The sequence below is a fragment of the Lygodium microphyllum genome, chromosome 20 (genome assembly GCF_053477565.2).
Source record: "Lygodium microphyllum isolate KBCC chromosome 20, Lygodium_microphyllum_v1.1.10, whole genome shotgun sequence".
Lineage (NCBI taxonomy): Eukaryota > Viridiplantae > Streptophyta > Polypodiopsida > Schizaeales > Lygodiaceae > Lygodium > Lygodium microphyllum.
The window spans coordinates 46797470-46806588 of NC_141154.1; positions in this window are offsets into that span (position 1 = coordinate 46797470).

Sequence of the window (9119 nt, forward strand, 5' to 3'; positions counted from 1 at the left end):
AAGGAAGAGTGAGATTTGGTGTACCATTTCAGTTCTTTTAGTTCTTGGATTGTTGTAGAGACTTTGCTCTTACTATAGGAGGTGAGAAGTTGCTGTTTGAGAGCTTCCTCTCAAGGAATCTTGTTTGGCAATCAAGTGCTCCACCACCTCAAGAATCTTGGCAAACATGATCTCATATTCCTCTGAAGAAGTGCATGGCAAAGAGAATATTTCCATTACTAATGGCTCGTTGAGGAGAACCAAATCCAATCATTTGTAGCTTTTAGCAAATGTAGTGAAGGTAGCATTCAAGTGCTTGATGCAAATGACCAGGTTGTCCCCTGTATTTGCAACTAGGTCTGAGGCCAAAGTAAGGATGGATCTTTTCTTATAAGAGGGTCTAAGACCTATAGGTGGTTGGGGCCTAGATAACATAACTATTGATGCCTACCTCATGGGTTTTTTTGTGGGGTGTTGTGCAATGGACTGGTCTTGCGGCTCAATTAACATGCTGCTTTGTGCTTATGGAGAAATTGGAATAGTAGATATGTCATGTTAAGTTGGTTCAAATATAGTGGAACATGGTTTCTATTTAAGAGACCTATTGAAGCTCACTAGGTTTGGTTCATTTTGGATTAGTTCATTTCTCATACCTAACTAGCTCACAGTCTTGTTGAAGTGGGTTGAAAGGTGGTGGCTGAGGGACACATGTGCCACTCGTGGACTTGGGCAACCAAATCCAAGTATTACCTTTGTAGTAGCCTTGAGCGCACAATAGGGCTTTCGGCACCCATGGTGGATTGACCATTCATGGGTTCCTGTCACACCAACTTTGTCTCCTAGTCCTAGGGCATGAGGTTTTAGGATTATGAGTTCATGTGGGCTTCTAGAGGTAGCGTTGATTGTCATTTTGGATATTTTGAGCTTCTATTTAGTGGTTGTGGTGCATTTGGTGGTGGTTGTAGGCAATTTGTTGTGGTGGATTGGGATAAGTCATGACTCCCCTCCATAAGCTTGGCCCTAAGTTTCTCTACTAGTGGTGTTGCAGTCTTAGATAGAGCCGCTCTGCCCTTGCTAAAAGTTGTCACTATCCGAACATTTCCAAAGGAAAGGTGAATGTTTTGTGATTCGTAGTCAATATTGCAGCGTACTTGTTTCTTGAATGCATGTCAAGCAGTGATTCCTTACCAGTCGCTTTAGTGTTAGGCATCACATAGAAGACCTTTGGTAGGCTTTCAATCTCAATAGAGACTGCTATCTTGCACCTTCCAACAATGAATAAGATTTCCCCCAAACAAGCTAGTTAAGTTTTGCATTAGTAGATTACAACTAGGGCTGACCAATAAGGGTCCAATGACATGTATAAGGATATTATAGTCAACTCCCTCATCAATGCGCGTGGCTCATGACCATTATATGTAAGTATGTAGGTGCCATTGCTTCCTCGTCCTCATCCTCCATCTCAATGATGGTGGCTACTCTTTTATTCATACGTGGGTCCAGCATTGGCGACTCGTGTAGTGGGTGCATTAGAGGGTAGCCCTTTTTAAGGTGGCTGCCATTAAAGAAGCCTATGCTCTCTCCTTGTAGAGTCTTGAACTCTATATTGTCTATTTAACTAATGTTGTAGATTTGAAAGGTCCCTATCCCTTGAATTTCATCTTTTGCTTATAGCCCTTCAATGAGTGAAAAAGCACTAGGTTGCCCTTCTTGAAGCCATGTTTTTTGACATGCTTGTCTAACCAATTATTGCATCTCGCTTTTCTATAGATTAGTGCATGATTTGCCATGAGTTGAGTTTCAAAGAGGTGTTTTAATTCCACTAGGCGTTTCATCCATGCTTCCTTTCCATCCCATCTCTCTTGCACTACCACTCTCAAGCTTGGAACAAAGAGCTCCACTAGTAGGATTGCTTTGGCCCCATAGGTCAACTTGAATGGTGTCTATGACCATCTTGTAAGATGTTTTATAGGTCCATAGTGCTGGCATGAGCTTTTTGTCCTAGTCACTACACGAGGTGGAGACTACCTTAGTCACGACATTTACAAGGATCTTATTTTTGGATTTTGCTTGACCATTAGCTTGAGGGTAATATAGTGAGGATTTCCTATACATGATCAAGAAGGTGGATAGAAAATGGGCAATCACTTCATTAACAAAGTGTAAGCTTTGATCACTAACTAGTTTGATGGGGCAACCAAATCATGAGATCACCTACTTCCAAAGGAACTTAGCAATGGTTCTAACATTATTCTTTGTAGTGGCATGCATGAGATAATCCATAGCCACAATGATGTACTTTGCCTAGGAGTACTACACTTTGAGAGACTATTGGCCCAATGAATTCAATTCTCCACTTTTCGAAGGGTTGCCATGCTATTACCAAGGTCAACTCCATCTTTCCTTATGAATCAGGATTTGTTAGGAGATTGACATGGAACCATAGGATACTTCATACTTGGAGCATCCACTTACTCAATTCGTTGACTAATCACTTATAAGGGTACATAAGATATGCATTTTAAGTGAGATCTTTTTTTTAGGATTTATATTACTGTGCTTTGCATGATTTAAATTGATTATTCTAACATCATTTTTTATCTGTGCAGGTGACATTTTCAGGATGAGTCGAGGGATGAGCGATGAGGAGTTATAGGATATCTTCACATGCATGTCTCTAGACCAGATCTCGAGATTCAGAGATATGGCAGACCAAGAGTTGTCTCAGTCTTCGTCAGGGCGCTCTGCTAGATCTACTTCAGCGCAATCGGATGCTTCAGCTTTGAGTAGACGAGCTCGACGCTCCAGATTTGGGCTAGAGGGAGGGAGTGCTTCGGGGTCAGGGGAATGCTGCATAGATACGGATGCAGTGAGCCCGCGGTCAACACGGGATACAGGTGCGATTCTTTGCTCTCATGGCTATTCCAGGGAGCGTGGCTTAGGCTCAGGTGGATGCTGTGGAGGGACGAATGCGGTGTCTCTATCTTGTCGTTTAGCTGGAGTTGCATCACCTCCAGGATTTGTCACACCTGTGGGGATGTCTACTCCAGTTACTCCGGCTTTTGCTCAACCGTCAGTAGCAGGGTGGCACCCCTATGGGTGCCACTCCGAGAGATATTACCCCAGTCGGTACACCGGATGCACAGGGGTCTCCTAGATATACCCAAGAGCGTGGACACAGATGGGAGAGGATCCATCTTAGGAAGACCCCAGGGGGATATGGATATCTAGTCGATGATAGGTCAGGAGCCATCATCATGAATGATGAGGGGAGGAGGGTGATAGCTCGCATAAGAGAGTTGTGCCAACAAGTTTTTCAGCACAACATCTTAGATCATTGGAAGAACATACCGGAGGGGAGCAAGGACTACACAGTAGCATCCTTGCATGAGGAGTTTCCGGTTCCAGCCTCAGTAGATAGATTTTCTACGGGCTGGATGATGGATTGTATGCGTGCATATATGTCACACAGATGATCCGATGCATGCAAGGCAATCAAGAGTGGGGCTACAAAGCCCGAGTGGTTAGATGCGGACGACTGGCACCGACTGAGGGAGGAGGCTATAGATTCTCCAGGACGTTGGAGTCAGCAGCGCGAGGCGGTGAGGGCATGACTCGAGGCCGGAGTGGTCCATCATCTTGGGAGTGGCGGCCACAAGACATATTTGGAGGACTTTGTAAGTTTTTCTTTTGTTTTGCTTGTTTATTTTTTTGTAGTATCCTTTGTACTGACAATCATATTTCTAACAGTTAGCATTTTGTTTTCTTTGTAGCACTCCATTACAAATCGCGATCTGACCGGCCTTGAGACTCGATAATATGCAGAGAGGCACGGTCTTACTTCATTGATCGACCAATTGTATAGACGCAAAGGCCCTGTAAGTCACTCATCTTTCTTGTCCGTAGTTACCATGTTTAACTAGAATGCATTATTGTATGGTGGACTGATGTGTTGTTGTTTCTTTTTTTGCAGAGTCCGTTCGATGCTCCTTTGCGGCAGGACGAGCTTTCGGAGAGTGAGGATATGTAGCTCGCCCTTGGATCCCTGGAGCTCACACACCTTTATTTTTTGGTCGCCTAATCTATGTAGACATTTTCTATGTATTAGTGATATCTTGTCATGATTGTACCAATCGCTTATTATGCGATCATGTCTTTATTTCATGTATCAGTGTTATGATTTTAGTATACTTTTTTTTTGTTTGCAAGCGTATTGAACATAGTGCAAAAACTATTTTGTATGGCTCTAATAAAGCACACAAATTTTTTTTTCCTTGTTTACCGTCGCTATTAGCGTCCCAAATTTTACTGCTCGCGTCGTTATTTTCGTCGCAAACCATCGCTATCTAGTGACACTGATACCGATTGTTCTATGGCGTGGCCAATAATGACGCTTTTTGCGATGATGGGGGCAAATTTTGTTGTTTGCATTTTCGTCGCTTTTAATGTCGGTATAAGGCCTATATCTTGTAGTGCAAGTGGAAAATCAAAATCATATGAATCACAATGTCACTTGATGCACAATATGAAATGCCATTATAGACATTCAATTATAAAGAAAACTTGATGGAGTGCATCAAATTGGAGATATAATATACATTTTCTACAATATATATGTATTAGATATATAAATTACTTATGTATAAAATATAATTTACTAATACAAATATAAAATATACAAAAACTATGAAGTAGAATAGAAAATATAATTGAAAGATTCTAATATTTTATAAAATACAATATATTATATAGTAAATTCTTAATATTTTAGTAATTCTTGGATATATAATGACTAATATATTAAATAAAACTTTTTATCAAAATATAGAAACAAAAGGATTAATTGCTCAAATTATATGTAATTATAACTATAATTTTTAAAATTAAAAATTATTGATATTCAACTTGTAAATTTACATTAGCCAAAAAAATGTGTGTACCTTATCTTAAGTTCCTGTGTTTGATGCTTTGCCCTAGGGTGTTTATGTCCTTTGCTCCATATAACAATAGGCCAAATTATAGTAAAATAATCGCAAGAAGCAAATAACTTGTTTTGAATACTCTCTTAAACCAATCCAACGATAAATAAAAGAAAGATGATGTCGATTGATTAAGGATACAACAAGCAATAGATCAAAAACTTCAAAAAGTATATTAATGTAAGATCAATAATGTATCAACTTTGAGATCATCATGCTCATGATCATAATCGTTTGTATACCAATCACGATCATGGTCACCAATATCATCAAGATGATCATAACCATCATAGTCCACAATTAGAATACTTGTAATATTATAATCAACCTTAAACTTATCACCAATCCTATAATGAAATGGTCACCAAAATCCAAACCATAAAAGAGAAGAAGGCTGAGAGTTGCCAATAACCATAATCATATTGATAAATCTAAAAACACCTATAATTACTCCAATCAATATGCTTAATAAATCTGGAAGCACTTGGATTACAAGTGGATCATAGATAGAAAAGGCATGATAGAATTAATACACAATAATAGCAAGGTGGGGAATAAAGTCTACTTATAATACAACAAGTATATTCATCTCCATAGCATCCAATAACTTAAACGTGATAATAATATATCCAGGGTAGTATAGATCATGAAAAAGTGAAAAACTCCATGGATAGTCCACAAGTGAGGTGATATCTCTTTTAGCATAGCATGAAAGGGTGATGTGTGGATCAATGTAATCTATTTGAGAATTGCCATGGATATTGGCAATAACTGTGATGTATTCCAAAGCTACCATGGTTATTGAAACAATGATATCAATAGCTAGGAAGTGGTATTGATTGTGACTATGGATAAACATAATCATCCTAATAATTTTGAGCATGATGATCTCAATAATGAGAGAAAAAAAGTGTGAAACCTTGCTCCTTAGGGCAGTAGTGAAGACCCACATGCCTTGATGCATTGCGTCAATGTGGTAAGAAATTAGTAAAGTTTATAAGAAACTTGATGCATTGTATAAACTTGGCCAAAACATTAGTAAAATTTATAAGAAACTTGATGCATTACATCAACTTGAAAATTTAGTAAAATTTCTAAGAAAATTGATCCATCTCATCAACTCGGCTAAGTTGATGCACTGCATCAACTTAATAAAAAATTTAACTAACTTTATAAGCAAATTGATGCATTATCTAACCTTAGAAAAAATTTAATAAAGTTTTCTTGAAACTCGATGCACTCTACCAATTAACACCCAAAACGAATACAAAGAGTGGGTAAAATTGATGCACTACATCAAATCAAATGAAAATTTGGGAAAAAATCTAGGCAACTCGATGCATTACATCAAGTCAGCTACAACATTTAATAAAATTTCAAGAAAACTTGATGTAATGTATCAAGTAGGAAGAAAACTTTGGTACAATATCTATGTCAAATTGTGCATTATATCAAGTACACCAACCTATTAACAAAATTTCTATGAACCTTGTTACATTAAATCAAGTGAAACTAGATATTATAACATATCTCTACTCAAACTTGATGCATTGCATCATATTGGAGGAGATATTGAAAAGAACTCAATATAATCCATCAAGTTATCTTTAAGAAGTTAAAAGTTTCTTAGAACATTGACGTAGTACATTAAGTTCTCTATAGTCTTAGGAAAATTTCTTTCCTGAGTGATCAAAGATGTTTATTGTATTCACTATAACTTGATGCATTGCATCAAGTTGACCTATTTTTTTCAATCATTACTCTTAATCAAGTCATTGCCTAAATACAACACGTATAAAATCTAGCTATCTATATTTCTTACAACTCAATTTCTTGCTTTAAAAGTTTTGGTAATTTATCATTATAATAAAAGCAATCTTTTTGGAGTCTTTTAACACCAGCCAAAATCACTTACATTGGTATTTTTTATTGTTGCTACAAGGTTACATGGGATTTGGCTTAATGAAGATGTTGCTTTGCTAGTCTAAATCTTTTTTGGTCCTTGAATAGCAAACTTGATGGAATAGATTGACATCTTTTGAAGGGGTTTGATGGGCTGAATATGTTGAAAAGAGGGTCACTTTTGTTGAAGACAAGGTCTGTATTGCATCAAAGAGTCAAAATACCATGCTTGTTTGCTCCAAGACTACAATAGATGGGATATTCTTGAAGCTTCGCATAGCTTGAGCACATTAGGGAAAAAAACAATTCAAAAGATACACTTTTGTTAATCACGAGATTAAGAAAAGAGCAAAGAGAGTTTACCATGTGTGCAAGAATATGGTATTCTTGTCTCCTCTTTTTGGGATATAGCAGAGTCCACTTTGTGATTCTCTCCTCCTTTTTAGCCCAAATCTCCAAAGTCTGACATATTTTGGTAGTTCCAAAGTCCTTATTTACTTATAAAATTTGACAAAGGGCATAACAAAGATGCTGTGAAGTTAATGATGACTTTTTTGAAAGTCGAGAACTTTTTGGCACCTAATATATTTTCATTAGTCTTCTTAATATTCATTTTTAGTTCATTCACCTTTCCCGATGAGCTTATTTCTCTGCTTTTTAGTCCATTCACCTTTCTCAACGAGCTTCTTTCTCTACGAATTTCAGTTAAGTATGGCATCCAGAAGGCACCCTTCTCATTTAGTAAACTCCTACACCATCTATAGTGAGGGAGTTGATGAAAATTGGGAGCCAAAGATCTTTAGACGATTGGGTTGCCATGCTGCGCTTTTGCAAGGACTCTCACAAGGTGAAAAGAAGAAAACAAGAGGTTACAAATATGCACTTGTCTCGAAAGGAGCGTGTTTCACAGTAAACACATTGTAAGTTTTGAGTTGATAACGTATGTAATTTTTTTTTCATTTAAGTAAGTATTAATAATGAATTCTTGGTTGTAGATATATTTATGTCAACAAGTACTAAATGGAAACCAATGGAAAGCTTCAGTGGAACCTCGGGGGGTTCACTATATATATATTCTCTATATAACGTGTGTTCATGGCCTATTTATAAATATCATAATCTGTGAATTTTTCTTGAATAAAACACAATCCTTTTCTATTCAATCTGTAAGTAACCCCTTTACATGACACCCTTCTGTATGTAAAAAAATGTATAATAATGGTGTTTTAAAAACCCCTTATTTTGAACTCATGTTATATATACATATATTCATGAGTGACCCCCCCGAGAGTGGAACCTTTCATGCGATTCATATGGTGTTCGCTGCTGACATTATCTATGCTGATCAGATATTGTGGGTTCTTTTACTGAGGGAAGGGTTTTTATATTTTATGCATGTTAGGTGGCTTTATGGAGGGAATCAACTAGTGTGATTGCCCTATCCAAAATCAACTGAATACATTGCTCCATTATCCACCACATATATGAGTCAGGGTAATCTCAGCACTACGAGAAAAATGTAACAAGTTGGTGAACTAAAAAAGGGTCCCTAAAAAAACCAACAATATGAAATAGACTTACATTCATCCCATCTACCTTGAGTATCTTTGAATCTATTGTCGTGCAAACATTTGAAATCACTCTCCATCCATATGTATCTATATGACTTTGCAATGGTACTTCTTGTTAGAGAGAGTTATATGGTTTTTTAGGATCAGCAATATCCTCATATGTGGTGTCCAAGAAGTTAGTCATGAGCTTGCTAGCACACTGCAAATGAAACATGTAACTAAAATAGACAATCAAATACAATAAAAAATTAACCAAAAATCAAGTAGTATTCCATTTAACGCACATTCTTGCTTGGCCATGGATACCACTTAGAGAGTTCATGAGGATAATTTCTCTGATGAGTGTATTCGATGTAAGGGAAAAAAATATGGTAGTTTGTGATGGAATCAAAAGCTTTGAAAGACATTACTATGTTTGAACCAGATCTCGAAAACAATTCCATTAATAACATTGGATCAACAATACATATAATTTTAGAGATTTCTTGACTAAGAGATGCAATCAATGCCCTAAAACTAATAGTAAAAATAAAGGAGTGTTATTTGTAATCAACAACATAATCATTATATATACTAAAAATTTTGAGAGTCAAAATGCCTTACCTTATGCAACAATAAACTACGGAATCTGACAATTGAATATCCTTTTTAACAATTAGTATGGACTTGTCCTCAAGAGATATGCTAA